Raw genomic sequence first — 19,229 nt, forward strand, 5'->3', positions numbered from 1 at the left:
GCAGGGTTTGTACACAGTGAGATCCCACAGACAGCTGAAATGTCTCTACCCAGCGATGGAGATGGACGGACAAGACTTGATCAGAGCTCTGGGAAAACTCCTGTTTTTCTTCTTTTATATCTGCCCAAGAGAGCCAGTGATGTCTGAGGAATCTGAGAGAGCAGCACCGCTTTTCGCTGCGAGGATAACACACAATCTGCTGGAGGATCTCAGTGCGCCAACCAACATCTGTGAGGGGGAAGGGGACTGTCTGTGTTTCAGGTCGAAACCTTGTCCTTTCCCCCACAGACACTGCTTGATCCACTGAGATCTTCCAGCTGCTTGTGTATTGGGGCAGATTGCAGTGTATGCAATCCCCTGTGAACGCCTGCACCACATGGGCAACATCCCAGGCGTGTGTGCTGATGAAGCAGTGACCCCCGGTCTCAGGGAGCAGGTCTCCAGTGAGGGCAATAACTGCAGGCTCAGCTCCGGGAAACCTAACAACAGAGCAGAGATGGCTGAAGTTTTTGGGAATAGTTCACAAGGCGCAGGATAGATATGTCCCACAGAAGAAGTTGTTCTGAAATGTCAGGGTAGGCAACTGTAGCTGACTAAGGAAGTTAAGGACTGCATGAAAGCCAAGGAAAAGGCACATAAGGTAGCAAAAGTGAGTAGGAAGCTGGATGATTGGGAAGCTTTTAAAATTCAACAAAAGGCAACTAAAAAAGCTATAGGAAGAGAAAAGATGAAATATGAGGGCAGAGTAGCCAATAATATAAAGGAGGATACCAAAATTTTTTTCAGTTATATAAAGAGTAAAAAAGAAGTGTGAGTTTTAAAATGATGCTGGTGAGGTAGTAATGGGGGACAAGGAAATGGCAGATGAACTTGATGTGTACTTTGCATCTCTCTTCACTGTGGAAAACACTAGCAATGTGCCAGATGTCCATGTGTGTCAGGGAGCAGGAGTGAGTGCCATTGCTATTACAAAGGAAAAATGCAAGGCAAAATCAAAGATCTTAAGGTGGATAAGTCATCTGGACCGGATGGACTTGTCGCGTGACCGGCAACAATGAATATAGAATTGAGTCAGGTTTTATAAAAATAAACAAACATTTATTAAACTTTGCTCAAAAATGGCAAAATGTATTTAAACGACAAACTTAACCGGAAGTTAACTGCTATACGGCAACTCTGGAACAATTCTTAAAAGGGTAAATGCAAAAACAGTTCTTAAAGTAGTAAATTCGATCACAGTTCTCAAAATGGTAAATTTGAAAGTCCAAGAGATTTATACAGTCAATTAGGAGAGACTTTCCTGAAGTAAAGAATTCCTCAAAGACGTGTCGTTACTGCCGATCCCAGCCGGAATCTGTCTTGTCCGCAGGATTCACGACGACGGAAATAAAATGGTTTAAAAGGAACTGACCTTTTCCTCTGGCGAGTAGATACTGCACTATCCTTCCTACTTTAGCAGGTGATATCTCAGTTGCAGGTCACTTTTACTTGAACGAAGATTCGATAAAGGTCGATCCTCTCCAAAACCGCCAAATGATCTCAGCTTTACTCGACTCGGCGAATTCATAGAAACATAGAAACATAGAAAATAGGTGCAGGAGTAGGCCATTCGGCCCTTCGAGCCTGCACCGCCATTCAGTATGATCATGGCTGATCATCCAACTCAGAACCCTGTACCTGCCTTCTCTCCATACCCCCGATCCCTTTAACCACAAGCGCCATATCTAACTCCCTCTTAAATATAAGCCAATGAACTGGCCTCAACTGTTTCCTGTGGCAGAGAATTCCACAGATTCACCACTCTCTGTGTGAAGAAGTTTTTCCTCATCTCGGTCCTAAAAGGCTTCCCCTTTATCCTTAAACTGTGACCCCTCATTCTGGACTTCCCCAACATCGGGAACAATCTTCCTGCATCTAGCCTGTCCAATCCCTTTAGGATTTTATATGTTTCAATAAGATCCCCCCTCAATCTTCTAAATTCCAGCAAGTATAAGCCTAGTCGATCCAGTCTTTCTTCATATGAAAGTCCTGCCATCCCAGGAATCAATCTGGTGAACCTTCCTTGTACTCCCTCTACGGCAAGAATGTCTTTCCTCAGATTAGGGGACCAAAACTGCGCCCAATACTCCAGGTGTGGTCTCACCAAGGCCTTGTACAACTGCAGTAGTACCTCCCTGCTCCTGTACTCGAATCCTCTCGCTATGAATGCCAGCATACCATTCGCCTTTTTCACTGCCTGCTGTAGCTGCATGCCCACTTTCAATGACTGGTGTATAATGACACTCAGGTCTCATTGCACCTCCCCTTTTCCTAATTGGCCACCATTAACCTGTTTTCCTGTTTTTGCTACCAAAGTGGATAACCTCATATTTATCCACGTTAAATTGCATCTGCCATGAATTTGCCCACTCACCTAACCTATCCAAATCATCCTGCATCTTCTTAGCATCCTCCTCACAGCTAACACTGCCGCCCAGCTTCGTGTCATCCGCAAACTTGGAGATGCTGCATTTAATTCCCTCATCTAAGTCATTAATATATATTGTAAACAACTGGGGTCCCAGCACTGAGCCTTGCGGTAACCCACTAGTCACTGCCTGCCATTCTGAAAAGGTCCCGTTTATTCCCACTCTTTGCTTCCTGTCTGCCAACCAGTTCTCTATCCATATCAATACCATACCCCCAATACCGTGTGCTTTAAGTTTGCACACTAATCTCCTGTGTGAGACCTTGTCAAAAGCCTTTTGAAAATCCAGATATACCACATCCACTGGTTCTCCCCTATCCATTCTACTAGTTACATCCTCAAAAAATTCTATGAGATTCGTCAGACATGATTTTCCTTTCACAAATCCATGCTGACTTTGTCCGATCATTTCACCGCTTTCCAAATGTGCTGTTATCACATCCTTGATAACTGACTCTAGCAGTTTCCCCACCACCGACGTTAGGCTAACCGGCCTATAATTCCCCGGTTTCTCTCTCCCTCCTTTTTTAAAAAGTGGGGTTACATTAGCCACCCTCCAATCCTCAGGAACTAGTCCAGAATCTAAAGAGTTTTGAAAAATTATCACTAATGCATCCATTATTTCTTGGGCTACTTCCTTAAGCACTCTGGGATGCAGACCATCTGGCCCTGGGGAATTATCTGCCTTTAATCCCTTCAATTCCTTCAATTTACCTAACACCACTTCCCTACTAACATGTATTTCCCTCACTTCCTCCATCTCACTAGACCCTCAGTCCTCTACTATTTTCGGAAGATTATTTATGTCCTCCTTAGTGAAAACAGAACCAAAGTAGTTATTCAATTGGTCTGCCATGCCCTTGTTCCCCATGATCAATTCACCTGTTTCTGACTGTAAGGGACCTACCAATTTTTTTTTTTCACATATCTATAAAAGCTTTTACAGTCAGTTTTTATTTTTGCTGCCAGTTTTCTCTCATAATCTTTTTTCCCTTTCCTAATTAAGCCCTTTGTCCTCCTCTGCTGGACTCTGAATTTCTCCTAGTCCTCAGGTGAGCCACTTTCTCTGGCTAATTTGTATGTTTCTTCTTTGGAATTGATACTATCCCTAATTTCCCTTGTTAGCCATGGGTGCACTACCTTCCCTGGTTTATTCTTTTGCCAAACTGGGATGAATAATTGTTGTAGTTCATCCATGCGATCTTTAAATGCTTACCGTTGCATATCCACCGTCAACCCTTTAAGTATCATTTGTCAGTCTATCTTAGCTAATTCACGTCTCATACCTTCAAAGTTACCCTTCTTTAAGTTCAGAACCTTTGTTTCTGAATTAACTATGTCACTCTCCATCCTATTGAAGAATTCCACCATATTATGGTTACTCTTATCCAAGGGGCCTCTCACAACAAGATTGCTAATTAATCCTTGCTCATTGCTCAATACCCAGTCTAGAATGGCCTACTCTCTCGTTGGTTCCTCGACATGTTGGTTCAGAAAACCATCCCGCATACATTCCAAGAAATCCTCTTCCTCAGCACCCTTACCAATTTGGTTCACCCAATCTATATGTAGATTGAAGTCACCCATTATAACTACTGTTCCTTTATTGCACACATTTCTAATTTCCTGTTTAATGCCATCCCCATCCTCACTACTACTGTTAGGTGGCCTGTACACAACTCCCACCAGCGTTTTCTGCCCCTTAGTGTTATGCAGCTCTACCCATATCGATTCCACATCCTCCCAGCTAATGTCCTTCCCTTCTGTTGCGTTAATCTCCTCTCTAACCAGCAATGCTACCCCACCTCCTTTTCTTTCATGTCTATCCCTCCTGAATATTGAATATCCCTGAATGTTGAGCTTCCATCCTTGGTCACCCTGGAGCCATGTCTCTGTGATCCCAACTATATCATATTCATTAATAACAATCTGCACTTTTAGTTCATCCACCTTGTTACGAATGCTCCTTGCATTGACACACAAAGCCTCCAGGCTCGCTTTTACAACACTCTTAGCCCTTATACAATTATGTTGAAAAGTGGCCTTTTTTGATTTTTGCCCTGGATTTGCTGGCCTGCCACTTTTACTTTTCACCTTACTACTTTTTGCTTCTACCCTCATTTTACACCCCTCTGTCTCTCTGCACTTGTTCCCATCCCCCTGCCACATTAGTTTAAATCCTCCTGAACAACAGTATTAAACGCTCCCCCTGGGACATTGGTTCCAGTTGAGCCCAGGTGCAGACTGTCCTGTTTGTACCGGTCCCATCTCCTCCAGAACTGGTTCCAGTGCCCCAGAAATTTGAATCCCTCCCCCTTGCACTATTTTTCAAGCCACGTATTCATCTGATATATCCTCCTATTTCTACTCTGACTAGCACGTGGCACTGGTGGTAATCCAGAGATTATTACCTTTGTGGTCCTACTTTTTAGTTTATCTCCTAACTCCCTAAATTCGCCTTGTAGGACCTCATCGCATTTTTTTCCTATATCGTTGGTACCTATGTGCACCACGACCACTGGCTGTTCACCCTCCCACTCCAGAATGTCCTGCAGCCTCTCAGAGACATCCTTGACCCTTGCACCAGGGAGGCAACATACCCTCCTGGAGTCTCGTTTGTGGCCGCAGAAACGCCTATCTATTCCCCTTACAATCGAATCCCCTATCACTATACCTCTCCTACTCCTTTTCCTTCCCTCCTGTGCCACAGAGCCACCCATGGTGCCATGAACTTGGCTGCTGCTGCCTTTCCCTGATGAGACACCTCCCCCAACAGTATCCAAAACAGTATATCTGTTTAGGAGGGAGATGACCTCAGGGGACTCCTGCACTACCTGCCTACTGCTACGCTGTCTAGTGACCACCCATTCCCTTTCTGCCTGTGTAGCCCTTACCTGCGGTGTGGCCAACTCACTGAATGTGCTATTCACGACTTTCTCAGCATCGCGGATGCTCCAGTATGAATCCAGTAGCAGCTCCAGCTGCTCATTGCGGTCTGTCAGAAGCTGCAGCTGGACGCACTTCCTGCACACATAGTCGTCAGGGACACTGGAAGTATCCCTGATTTCCCACATGCTGCAGGAGGAACAAACCACGGGGCCGATCTCAGCTGTCATGACCCACCCAATATGCCACAGCCTCGCCGCCTTCCTTGCTTCAAATAAAATACCGCTGCAGACCGTTCTCCTTTTAAAGGAACTTACCCAGCCTTACCTCACTTGAAGTGAAGCTCGTCCTCAGCCTCTGCTCGCCGAAGCCTCTCGAGACAAAGCCTTCCTACTCTGTCTCCCTCTATTCCGTCGCCCGCTCCGCCAAACTGCTCTCTTTTAAATACTCCCGCTGCCTCACGGACTGACTTACACGCGCTTGCGCAGTCCTGTCCGGATCAACCGCTGAGAAAAAAATAATTCCTGTATTCTGGTAATGTCTTCATTCTCCAAAACTACTTACAGAAGAAAGTAGAACTCCACTTTAAACCAAAGCTGTGCCATCAGCTGAATACGCAGCCAAAACGGAGTATCTAACACAAAACTAACTGAAAAACTAACTGCATCACCAGAGGTCTCCCTTTATGTACCTGGTGAGAACAGGTCATCACGTGACCTCACATCGGCGGGAAAGTTACATCATATGACCTCCGCAAGACCATTACATCATCCTCATAATACAGTCACAAGATATCCGTGAAGTATGTAACAGATGACATCCCAGAGTCCTGAAGAGATAACGAATGCATTGGTCATGATCTTTCAAGAAGCACTTGAGTCTGGCATGGTCCAGGAGGACAGGAAGATTGCAAATGTCACTTCACTCTAAGAAGGGAGTAAGGCAAAAGAAAGGAAATTATAGGCCATTTAGCCTAACCTCAGTGGTTGGAATCTATTATTCTACTGGGGTCAGGATTGGGACTGCTAGACTGAACTCCTGACTCAGCAGGGACCTGGACCCAATTGCAATTTGCCTATTACCACAACAGGTCAATGGCAGACACAATCTCAATGGCTCTCCACATGGCTTTAGACCACCTGGGCAATACAAACACCCATGTCAGGATGCTGTTCATTGACTATAGCTCAGCAGTTAATACCATCATTCCCACAATCCCGATTGAAAAGTTGCAAAACCTGGGTCTCTGTACCTCCCTCTGAAATTGGATCCTCGACTTCCTAACTGGAAGACCACAGGGTGGTGAAGAACGCTTTTGGTATCCTGGCCCTTATAAATCAGAGCATTGAGTATAGGAGTTGGGATGTAATGTTGAAATTGTATAGGACATTGGTGAAGCCAAACTTGGAGTATTGTGTACAGTTCTGGTCACCGAATTATAGGAAAGATGTCAATAAAATTGTGAGAGTACAGAGGAGATCTACTAAAATGTTGCCTGGGTTTCATCTCCTAAGTTACAGAGAAAGGTTGAACAAGTTAGGTCTTTATTCTTTGGAGCGTAGAAGGTTGAGGGGGGACTTGATAGAGGTATTTGAAATTATGGGGGGGATAGATAGAGTTGACGTGGATAGGCTTTTTTTATTGAGAGTGGGGGAGATTCAAACAAGAGGACATGAGTTGAGAGTTAAAGGGCAAAAGTTTAGGGGTAACATGAGGGGGAATTTCTTTACTCAGAGAGTGGTAGCTGTGTGGAACGAGCTTCCAGTAGAAGTGGTTGAGGCAGGTTCGATGTTGTCGTTTGAAGTTAAATTGGATAGGTATATGGACAGGAAAGGAATGGAGGGCTATGGGCTGAGTGCAGGTCGGTGGGACTAAGTGAGAGTAAGAGTTCGGCATGGACTAGAAGGGCCGAGATGGCCTGTTTCCATGCTGTAATTGTTATATGGTTATATGGTTATAATCTGTGTGGACTGGTGATAACATCTCCTCCTCGACGATCAACACTGGTGCACCTCAGGAGTGTGTGCTTAGCCCACTGCTCTACTCTCTATATACACATGACTGTGTGGCTAGGCATAGCTCAAACACCATCTATAAATTTGCTGATGATACAACCATTGTTGGTAGAATCTCAGGTGGTGACGAGAGGGAGTACAGGAGTGAGATATGCCAACTGGTGGAGTGGTGTCACAGCAACAACCTGGCATTCAATGACAGTAAGATGAAAGAGCTGATTGTGGACTTCAGGAAGGGTAAGCCAATGAAACACATACCAATCCTTATAGAGGGATTAGAAATGGAGAGAGTGAGCAGCTTCAAGTTCCTGGGTATTAAAATCTCTGAGGATCTAACCTGGTCCCAACATATCGATGCAGTTATAAAGAAGGCAAGACAGCGGCTATACTTCATCAGGGATTTGAAGAGATTTGGCACGTCAACAAATATACTCAAAAACTTCTATAGATGTACCATGGAGAGCATTCTGACAGGCTGCATCACTGTCTGGTATGGAAGGGCTACTGCACAGGACCCAAAGAAGCTGCAGAGGGTTGTAAACCTAGTCAGCTCCATCTTGGGTCAGTCAGTCAGTGAGTGGGTGCCGTCCCGAATCTGGGGTTGGCGGCTAAATGGAGAGAGGTTTCAAACATCAGAGGTGCAGGGGACTTTGGAGGTCTCGTGCGAGACTCCCAGAAAGTTAACTTACAGGTTGAGTCTGTGCTAAAGAAGTCAAATGCAATGTTGGCGTTTATTTCAAGGGGAATAAAATATGAAAGCAAGGAGATAATGCTGAGCCTTTATAAGACTCTAGTCAAGCGACACTTAGATTATTGTCAACAGTTTTGGGCCCTATATCTCAGAAAGGATGTGTTGTCATTGGAGAGAGTCCATAGGAGGTTCGCCAGGATGATTCCGGGAGTGAAGGGGTGAATACATGAGGAGTGTTTGGCAGCTTTGGGCCTGTACTCACTGAAATTTAGAAGAATGCAGGGGATCTTGTTGAAACCTACGGAATGTTGAAAGGACTAGATAGGTTGGATGTGGAGAGGATGTTTCCTATGGTGGGGGTATCCAGAACTAGAGGGAACAGCCTCAAAAAAATTGATGGGCAACCTTTCAGAACAGAGGTAAGGAGGAATTTTTTTAGCCGGAGGGTTGTAAATCTGTGGAATGATCTGCCACAGACTGCGGTGGAGGCCAAGACCGTATGTATATTTAAGGCAGAAGTTGATAATTTCCTGATTGGTCAGATCATTAAAGGACATGGTGAGAAGGCAGATGTATGGGGTTGACTGGGATCCAGGATCAGCCATGATTGAATGGCGGAGCAGGTTCGATGGGCTGAATGGCCTATTTCTGCTCCTATGTTTTATGGTCCTATGGTCTTTGGTCTTATACGTCCTCTCCAAGGAATGCGTAGGATTCCTCTGGATGCTTTAGTTTCCTCCCACACTCTAAAGCTTAGTTGTTTAATTGTAAATTGTCTTTTGTTTGTACAGTACTTGGGTTAAATAGCTGGGTTGGGGGGCAGTATGGCTTATTGGACTGGAGGATCTGTTCCATGCTGTATCTCTAAACAAAATAAAATAAAAACAAGCAATGATACGAGCCATTGGAAGGTATTTAAACCAGTTTATTGGTGTCACTGATGACAATGTTCAGGTTACAGGGACCTGTTTAATTTAGAATGTAATCCTCTTTTTTTTTGTTTCTGTAGTCCAGGCAAAGTATTTTCAGACAAGTTCATTTCTGTTTTGAGAGGTTGTGAACGAGTTATCATCGATCCTCGTCCTAAAACCAAGGTGGTTCATTGTTGGGCAGAGAGATGATTTTCTGGGTGCACTGAGGAAGAGGCAGAAAAAAAGCCCCTCACACTCAATGCCCCCTTACCCTCAAGGCCCACACTACCGTGCTGTGTCCATGTACATAGAAACATAGAAACATAGAAAATAGGTGCAGGAGTAGGCCATTCGGCCCTTCGAGCCTGCACCGCCATTTATTATGATCATGGCTGATCATCCAACTCAGAACCCAGCCTTCCCTCCATACCCCCTGACCCCTGTAGCCACAAGGGCCATATCTAACTTCCTTTTAAACATAGCTAATGAACTGGCCTCAACAGTTTGCTGTGGCAGAGAATTCCACAGATTCACCACTCTCTGTGTGAAGAAGTTTTTCCTAACCTCGGTCCTAAAAGGCTTCCCCTCTATCCTCAAACTGTGACCCCTCGTTCTAGACCTCCCCAACATCGGGAACAATCTTCCCGCATCTAGCCTGTCCAATCCCTTTAGGATCTTATACGTTTCAATCAGATCCCCCCTCAATCTTCTAAATTCCAACGAGTACAAGCCCAGTTCATCCAGTCTTTCTTCATATGAAAGACCTGCCATCCCAGGAATCAATCTGGTGAACCTTCTTTGTACTCCCTCTATGGCAAAGATGTCTTTCCTCAGATTAGGGGACCAAAACTGCACACAATACTCCAGGTGTGGTCTCACCAAGGCCTTGTACAACTGCAGTAGTACCTCCCTGCTCCTGTACTCGAATCCTCTCGCTATAAATGCCAGCATACCGTTCGCCTTTTTCACCGCCTGCTGTACCTGCATGCCCACTTTCAATGACTGGTGTATAATGACACCCAGGTCTCGTTGCACCTCCCCTTTTCCTAATCGGCCACCATTCAGATAATAATCTGTTTTCCTATTTTTGCCACCAAAGTGGATAACTTCACATTTATCCACATTAAATTGCATCTGCCATGAGTTTGCCCACTCACCCAACCTATCCAAGTCACCCTGCATCCTCTTAGCATCCTCCTCACTGCTAACACTGCCACCCAGCTTCGTGTCATCCGCAAACTTGGAGATGCTGCATTTAATTCCCTCATCCAAGTCATTAATATATATTGTAAACAACTGGGGTCCCAGCACTGAGCCTTGCGGTACCCCATGTAGGAAGACTTGGTTACTGTTTTTCCATTGTTAACATTTGTACCTGGAAGAAACAGAAAGTCAAAATGAAGCTTTTCGTAATGAGGTCACCTCTCATTCATTCGCCACCTGGTTTGTCCATGTGTCACAGAGATGATGAGAACTTTACGTTCTCTCCTTCACGTCAATAATACTACTTCCCTAACCCATTAGCCAGCCCTCAGCAAACTTCACAATGTCTTTGGGAACGACAGTAACCCAGCCTGAGTGTCCTGGTTCCTCTCTCAAAGTAATCTATATCAATGATTTTGATGAGAATGTGGTTAACTGGATCAGCAAATTTGCGGATGGCACGAAGATGAAGGGGTTTAGTGGACAGCGAGGAAGTTTATCATGGCTTGCAGAGAGATCTGCATCAGCTGGCAAAAATAGGCTGAAAAATGGCAACACACATCAAAGTTGCTGGTGAACGCAGCAGGCCAGGCAGCATCTGTAGGAAGAGGTGCAGTCGACGTTTCAGGCCGAGATCCTTCGTCAGGACTAACTGAAGGAAGAGTTAGTAAGGGATTTGTAAGTTGGAGGGGGAGGGGGAGATGCAAAATGATAGGAGAAGACAGGAGGGGGAGGGATGGAGCCGAGAGCTGGACAGGTGATAGGCAAAAGGGGATACGAGAGGATCATGGGACAGGAGGTCCGGGAAGAAAGACAAGGGGGGGGGACCCAGAGGATGGGCAAGAGGTATATTCAGAGGGACAGAGGGAGAAAAAGGAGAGTGAGAGAAAGAATGTGTGCATAAAAATAAGTAACAGATGGGGTACGAGGGGGAGGTGGGGCCTTAGCGGAAGTTAGAGAAGTCGATGTTCATGCCATCAGGTTGGAGGCTACCCAGATGGAATATAAGGTGTTGTTCCTCCAACCTGAGTGTGGCTTCATCTTTACAGTAGAGGAGGCCGTGGATAGACATGTCAGATGGGAATGGGACGTGGAATTAGAATGTGTGGCCACTGGGAGATCCTGCTTTCTCTGGCGGACAGAGCGTAGATGTTCAGTAAAGCGGTCTCCCAGTCTGCGTTGGGTCTCGCCAATATATAAAAGGCCACATCGGGAGCACCAGACGCAGTACATCACCCCAGTCGGCTCACAGGTGAAGTGTCGCCTCACCTGGAAGGACTGTCTGGGGCCCTGAATGGTGGTAAGGGAGGAAGTGTAAGGGCATGTGTAGCACTTGTTCCGCTTACACGGATAAGTGCCAGGAGGGAGATCAGTGGGGAGGGATGGGGGGGACGAATGGACAAGGGAGTGGCGTAGGGAGCGATCCCTGCGGAATGCAGAGAGAGGGGGGGAGGGAAAGATATGCTTAGTGGTGGGATCTCGTTGGAGGTGAGGGAAGTTACGGAGAATAATATGTTGGACCCGGAGGCTGGTGGGGTGGTAGGTGAGTACCAGGGGAACCCTATTCCTAGTGGGGTGGCGGGAGGATGGAGTGAGAGCAGATGTACGTGAAATGGGGGAGATGCGTTTAAGAGCAGAGTTGATAGTGGAGGAAGGGAAGCCCCTTTCTTTAAAAAATGAAGACATCTCCCTCGTCCTAGAATGAAAAGCCTCATCCTGAGAGCAGATGCGGCGGAGACGGAGGAATTGCGAGAAGGGGATGGCGTTTTTGCAAGAGACAGGGTGAGAAGAGGAATAGTCCAGATAGCTGTGAGAGTCAGTAGGCTTATAGTAGACATCAGTGGATAAGCTGTCTCCAGAGACAGAGAGATCTAGAAAGGGGAGAGAGGTGTCGGAAATGGACCAGGTAAACTTGAGGGCAGGGTGAAAGTTGGAGGCAAAGTTAATAAAGTCAACGAGTTCTGCATGTGTGCAGGAAGCAGTGCCAATGCAGTCGTCGATGTAGCGAAGGAAAGGTGGGGGACAGGTACCAGAATAGGCACGGAACATAGATTGTTCCACAAACCCAACAAAAAGGCAGGCATAGCCAGGACCCATACGGGTGCCCATAGGGTTTGTGGAACAATCTATGTTCCGTGCCTATTCTGGTATCTGTCCCCCACTTTTCCTTCGCTACATCGACGACTGCATTGGCGCTGCTTCCTGCACGCATGCAGAACTCGTTGACTTTATTAACTTTGCCTCCAACTTTCACCCTGCCCTCAAGTTTACCTGGTCCATTTCCGACACCTCCCTCCCCTTTCTAGATCTTTCTGTCTCTGTCTCTGGAGACAGCTTATCCACTGATGTCTACTATAAGCCTACTGACTCTCACAGCTATCTGGACTATTCCTCTTCTCACCCTGTCTCTTGCAAAAACGCCATCCCCTTCTCGCAATTCCTCCGTCTCCGCCGCATCTGCTCTCAGGATGAGGCTTTTCATTCTAGGACGAGGGAGATGTCTTCCTTTTTTAAAGAAAGGGGCTTCCCTTCCTCCACTATCAACTCTGCTCTTAAACGCATCTCCCCCATTTCACGTACATCTGCTCTCACTCCATCCTCCCGCCACCCCACTAGGAATAGGGTTCCCCTGGTACTCACCTACCACCCCACCAGCCTCCGGGTCCAACATATTATTCTCCGTAACTTCCGTCACCTCCAACGGGATCACACCACTAAGCACATCTTTCCCTCCCCCACCTCTCTGCATTCCGCAGGGATCGCTCCCTACGCGACTCCCTTGTCCATTCGTCCCCTCCATCCCGCCCCACTGATCTCCCTCCTGGCACTTATCCGTGTAAACAGAACAAGTGCTACACATGCCCTTACACTTCTTCCCCTACCACCATTCAGGGCCCCAAACAGTCCTTCCAGGTGAGGCAACACTTCACCTGTGAGTCGACTGGGATGATATACTGCGTCCGGTGCTCCCGATGTGGCCTTTTATATATTGGTGAGACCCGACGCAGACTGGGAGACCGCTTTGCTGAGCATCTACGCTCTGTCCGCCAGAGAAAGCAGGATCTCCCAGTGGCCACACATTTTAATTCCACATCCCATTCCCATTCTGACATGTCTATCCATGGCCTCCTCTACTGTAAAGATGAAGCCACACTCAGGTTGGAGGAACAACACCTTATATTCCGTCTGGGTAGCCTCCAACCTGATGGCATGAACATCGACTTCTCTAACTTCCGCTAAGGCCCCACCTCCCCCTTGTACCCTATCTGTTACTTATTTTTATGCACACATTCTTTCTCTCACTCTCCTTTTTCTCCCTCTGTCCCTCTGAATATACCTCTTGCCCATCCTCTGGGTACCCCCCCTTTGTCTTTCTTCCCGGACCTCCTGTCCCATGATCCTCTCGTATCCCCTTTTGCCTATCACCTGTCCAGCTCTTGGCTCTATCTCTCCCCCTCCTTTGAGTATTGTGTGTTGTTTTAGTCACCTACCTACAGGAAAGATCGAAATAAGGTTGAAAGAGCACAGATAAAGTTTACAAGGTTGTTGGTGGGATCATAGAAGATTGGGGAGATTTGATGGAGATATACAAAATTATGAGGGTATAGATAGGGTAAATGCAAGCAGGCTTTTTCCACTGAGGTTGGGTGGGACTATAACAAGAGCTAATGGGTTAAGGGTGAAAGGTGAAAAGTTTAATGGAGCATGAGGAAAACCTTCCTCACCCAGAGGGTCATGAGAGTGTGGACCGAGCTGCCAACACAAGTGATGCATGCAAGATCGATTTAACATTTAATAGAAGTTTGGATCGGTACATGGTTAGTAGGGGTATGAAGGGGTATGGTCCTGGTACAGGTTGTTGGGAGTAGACAGTTTAAATGGTTCACCATACACTAGATGGGCTGAAGGGCCTGTTTCTGTGCTGTCCTTTTCTAAGACTCTGTGACTCTAGGACTGAGTCCAGGAAACCATCTGTGCACACCACAATCCACCCCAGTTTCCTCTGTTTGTTTGGAGAAGAGGGTCTGGGGTTTCTCCTAGATAGTTTGCAACACTGTCTCTCTCTCTCTGCACTGGGAATGTGCTCCCTGTTTAACCTTTCCCCTTTGTTCTGGTAGCTGTCCTGTGGGAGGGCTGAGTGCGAGAGTGGTGTCACAGATTCAGAACTGGTGCTGTTGTTAACCCTGAGAGAAATGTATTTGATGTATCAGAGCTGGCAGATGATGGCAGCCCCAGAGGCCTTGCAAACTTACTAACATAAACATCTAGCTACAGGCACCTTTACTGAGGTTGTAGTTCCTCCAGCAGCTCACCTAGTAACCTAACATTGTCACACTGAGACTCGGCAAATTCAGGAGAGCTGACTTATAGTACTGCAATTGGGATGTTTCCAGAATCATTCAGTACAAGCAGAGCTGATCACCCAGCGTTGGTCCCTGTTCCAAATTTCTCCCGCATCCCTCGAGTTCTCTAACCTTACTAACATCATCTTACTTTTTGAATATGTTTAATGACTTGGCCTCAACTTTCTGTGGTGGCAAGTTCCACAAGTTCGCATCTCAGTTTTAACTTATTGATCCCTCATCTTGAGGGAGTCACTTTGGTCCTGGACTCCCACATCCTCCTGCCATGAAGCTGTTTGGACCTATTGGAATTTTACAGGTTTCCAAGACCCCTCTCAATCCTCCAGTCTTTAGTAAATATAGACACAGACTCTCTTCAAACATCTGCCTTACCATACCAGGGAAGGGTCTGGTAAATCTTCCCTGAACACCCTCCACAGCGAAAACACTTTTCCTCAGACATGGAGACCAAATCTCTTGGACTTCCCTCCCCAACACCTCCTGGGGATGTTGGTGGTACAAGGTGATAGACACCCCCTCCACCTTCTCATGTTCAGTTTGGGAAGGACAGTGAATGCTGGTCCTGGTTGTAACGCCGACACTTTAAACAGTGATTGTGTCAAATGTTTGTACTGGACTTTCTGATAACCCAGACTGATTGAACATTGAAAGGATGCCTATAAGTCTCACCTCAGTTTCTGTTCTGTTTCTCTGGGGCCGGACTGTAGCTGTTCCTGGCACCAGGATAACCTAGTTACCGGTGCAAGCTTCCAATCTATTTCAGTAACATGATCCAACCTCCCCCAAGCTGCAGCTTGTCAACAGTGTGAGAACCTGCAAAGTCATGCTGATGGCAGCATTGCCAAACCGGTTCCACCATGGTATGATTTCTGGTTCAAAAATGTTTCTGTGAGAGCCTGTTCAGAGGTTTCTGGGGAACCCTGAATTTGGTGCTTGGCTGCATGTCTCTGACATTCAGAGGGGAGAGGGAAAGATCAGATATGTCCAGGGTTACCGGAGCAGCAGGATATCGGCATACGTACACTTTGTCCGACTGACCGAAGCCACAGATTTTGTAGGTGGCTCTCCATCATTTTCCTTTCCCCCACACAGGGCGGCGACCTTCTGTCCCATAGACTGGCCAGCTTGAGGGCAAAGAAGGAGAGGTCCATATGTTATTTTAGAAGCTGGAATAATACGAGTTCATCAACTGCTCTGGCAGGTATTGTACTTATTTTAGATACACACAGTTCTGGAGGAACTCCAATGTCAGGCAGCAGCTATGGAGAGGAGTAAACAGTTGATGTTTCTGGCTTAGACCTTTTATCAGGACTGGGTTTTGGCCCGAAATATCAACTGTTCATTCCTCTCTGTAAATGCAGATTGATTTGCTGAGCTCCTGCAACATTTTGTGTGTGTTGTTTAAGACTCCCAGCCTCTGCAGAATCTCTTGTGTTTATGAGGAATATGTTGTGATTGGATTTGTTCCGAAAACAAAACTGTTAAATGACAAGGCGCTGCTAGGGAAAGGCTGAAGAAGACCGAGCTGCTGACCATGGGAGAGCGGTGGGAGAGGAAAGGAGAGATAATCAACAGCAATCCAGTGTCACACATTGTACCAACTTCAGCTAGTCAAATGTTCATCACTAGGTGCAAAACAGAGCCTGAAAGGTCGGGTCAAACGGAGCTGTGTGGTCACGCTTCCTCAGAGCATGGAGGAAATTCAGCATGGCTGTCAACCTTTACCAATATCGACACACCCTAGAAAGTATGCTAACTGGATGCGTAACAGCTCAGTACAGCACCTGCTCTGTATGTGACCACAGGAGACTGCAGAGGGCTCAGCATTTCATGGAAAGCAGATTCCCCCGTCTACACTTCCCAATTTTCCAGTAAAGCAGCCAGCATAATCAAAGACCCCATCCACCCCAGACATTCTCGCTTCTCCCCTTTCCTATCATGCAGAAGATACAAAAGCTTGAAAGCCTGTACCACCAGGCTCATGCTCCTACCCTGCTGTTTGTCAGACTCTTGTACGATAGGATTAAGTCTTGGACTCAGAACTTACCTCGTTATGATCTTTCACTATTATTTACCTGCACTGCACTTTTCAGTAGCGTTATATTTTATTCTGGATCGTCGTTGTTTGACCTTATTCTAGCTCAATGCACTGTGTAGTGATTTGATCTGTATTCAGAGATTAAGGGAGCTAGGGCTTTACTCTTTGGAGAGAAGGAGGAGGAGAGGAGACATGATAGAGGTATACAAGATAATAAGAGGAATAGATAGAGTGGACAGCCAGCGCCTCTTCCCCAGGGCACCACTGCTCAATACAAGAGGACATGGCTTTAAGGTAAGGGGTGGGAGGTTCAAGGGGGATATTAGAGGAAGGTTTTTTACTCAGAGAGTGGTTGGTGCGTGGAATGCACTGCCTGAGTCAGTGGTGGAGGCAGATACACTAGTGAAGTTTAAGAGACTACTAGACAGGTATATGGAGGAATTTATGGTGGGGGGTTATATGGGAGGCAGGGTTTGAGGGGTGGCACAACATTGTGGGCCAAAGGGCCTGTTCTGTGCTGTACTATTCTATGTTCTATGTTCTACGTTCTATGTATGAACAGCTTGCAAGACAAGCTTTTAACTGTATCTTGGTGCATACGACAATAATGAACCAATACCAATACGAATGAAAATCATCCTTTCTGGATTTATGACAGCTTGGAAGGCAACTGCTCTGCCTAAGACCTCAAAGTACAGAGAATTGTCCGTTGACTCTGTCTACACTTCCTGCTCCCCCAGTAAAGCAACCTGCATAATCTAGGAGCACTACCCAGCCCAGTCAGTTTCCTGTCTCCTCCCTTCCCAATGGACAAGAGTTACAAAAGCCAGATAACCTCAACAACTAGGCTCAAAGTCAGCTCCTAACCCATGTTATACTCTTGAATGGACCTTTTATACACTAAAGATGAACTGTTGATCTCCCATTCTATCTCATTGTTCCTCTTGCACTCTGTCTATCTATACTGCACTTTCTCTGTCGATACAATGCAAGATTCTGGTTTTCATTTACTTCTCGATGGACTTATCCAGATCTATCTAGATGCCACACAAGCAGAATCTTTTCATTGTATCCCAGTACATGTGAGAATGAAAATAACCACTGTGCCCAAAAGCCGATCATATGGGTTGTCAATTGGCACCAGTGTGGAGAACCTCACACTGAGAGCTGTTGTCCCTGAACTCCTGTTACTGTGGAGTTGGGCAGTCAGGGCAGTCCTGCCCAGCCGCGGTGATGTTTGAAGCTAGGGTGGGCGGAGGGAACACTAAGACGACATTAAGACGAGGATGCCACAGAAGCGTAGCAATTAGTGTGACGCTCAGGACATCAGATTTCAGAATTTAATTGCTACGGTATCTGCAAGGAGTTTGTATGTTCTCTCTGTGAGTGCCTGGGTTTCCTCCCACATCGCAAAGGTGTACCGAATATTTGGTTAATTAGTTCATTGTAACTTAGGCTAGTGGGAATGCTGGGTGGTGCAGCTCATTCAGCTGGAAGGGCCTGTACCATGCTGAGACTTGGACTATACTTGCTTTGTGTGACTACTTCTCTTCTATCTGACAAGTACCGTATGTGCCTTGTGCTGTGTGGATGGCAGGACAGCTGCATGGCCTTGGTCTTCGTGAGGACGGTCCTCAAGCCACAGTGTTGCTTGTTTACAGCCATTCAGGAAAGAGGCAATGGTCCTACTCTCCACAGTTTGCTCAACACTGCAGACTGCTGCACTATTCACGGAGTTAGGAACTTGGACTACGTTTTTGTGGAATTGGAATTAAGGGAAACAAGTAGTGAGATCATGGAAACTGTACAGATTGAAAAGGAGAAGGTGCTTGCTGTCTTGAGGAAAATTAATCTGGATAAATCCCCGGTACCTGACAGGGTGTTCCCTCGGACCTTGAAGGAGACTAGCGTTGAAATTGCAGGGGCCCTGGCAGATATATTTAAAATGTCGCTGTCTACGGGTGAAGTGCCGGAGGATTGGAGAGTGGCTCATGTTGTTCCGTTGTTTAAAAAAGGATCAAAAAGTAATTCGGGAAATTATAGGCCACTAAGTTTAATGTCGGTAGTAGGTAAGTTATTGGAGGGAGTACTAAGAGACAGAATCTACAAGCATTCGGATAGACAGGGACTTATTAGGGAGAGTCAACATGGCTTTGTGCATGGTAGGTTATGTTTGACCAATCTATTGGAGTTTTTCAAGGAGGTTACCAGGAAAGTGGATGACGGGAAGGCAGTGGATATTGTCTACATGGACTTCAGTAAGGCCTTTGACAAGGTCCCGCATGGGAGGTTAGTTAGGAAAATTCAGTCGCTGGGTATACATGGAGAGGTGGTAAATTGGATTACATATTGGCTCAATGGAAGAAGCCAAAGAGTGGAAGTAGAGAATTGTTTCTCTGAGTGAAGGCCTGTGACTAGTGGTGTGCCACAGGGATCAGAGCTGGGTCCCTTGTTACTTGTCATCTATATCAATGATCTGGATGATAATGTGGTAAATTGGATCAGCAAATTTGCTGATGATACAAAGATTGGAGGTGCAGTAGACAGTGAGGAAGGTTTTCAGAGCCTGCAGAGGGACTTGGACCAGCTGGAAAAATGGGCTGAAAGATGGCAGATGGAGTTTAATACAGACAAGTGTGAGGTATTGCATGTTG

This window comes from Mobula hypostoma, chromosome 21 (assembly GCF_963921235.1).
Source record: "Mobula hypostoma chromosome 21, sMobHyp1.1, whole genome shotgun sequence".
NCBI lineage: Eukaryota > Metazoa > Chordata > Chondrichthyes > Myliobatiformes > Myliobatidae > Mobula > Mobula hypostoma.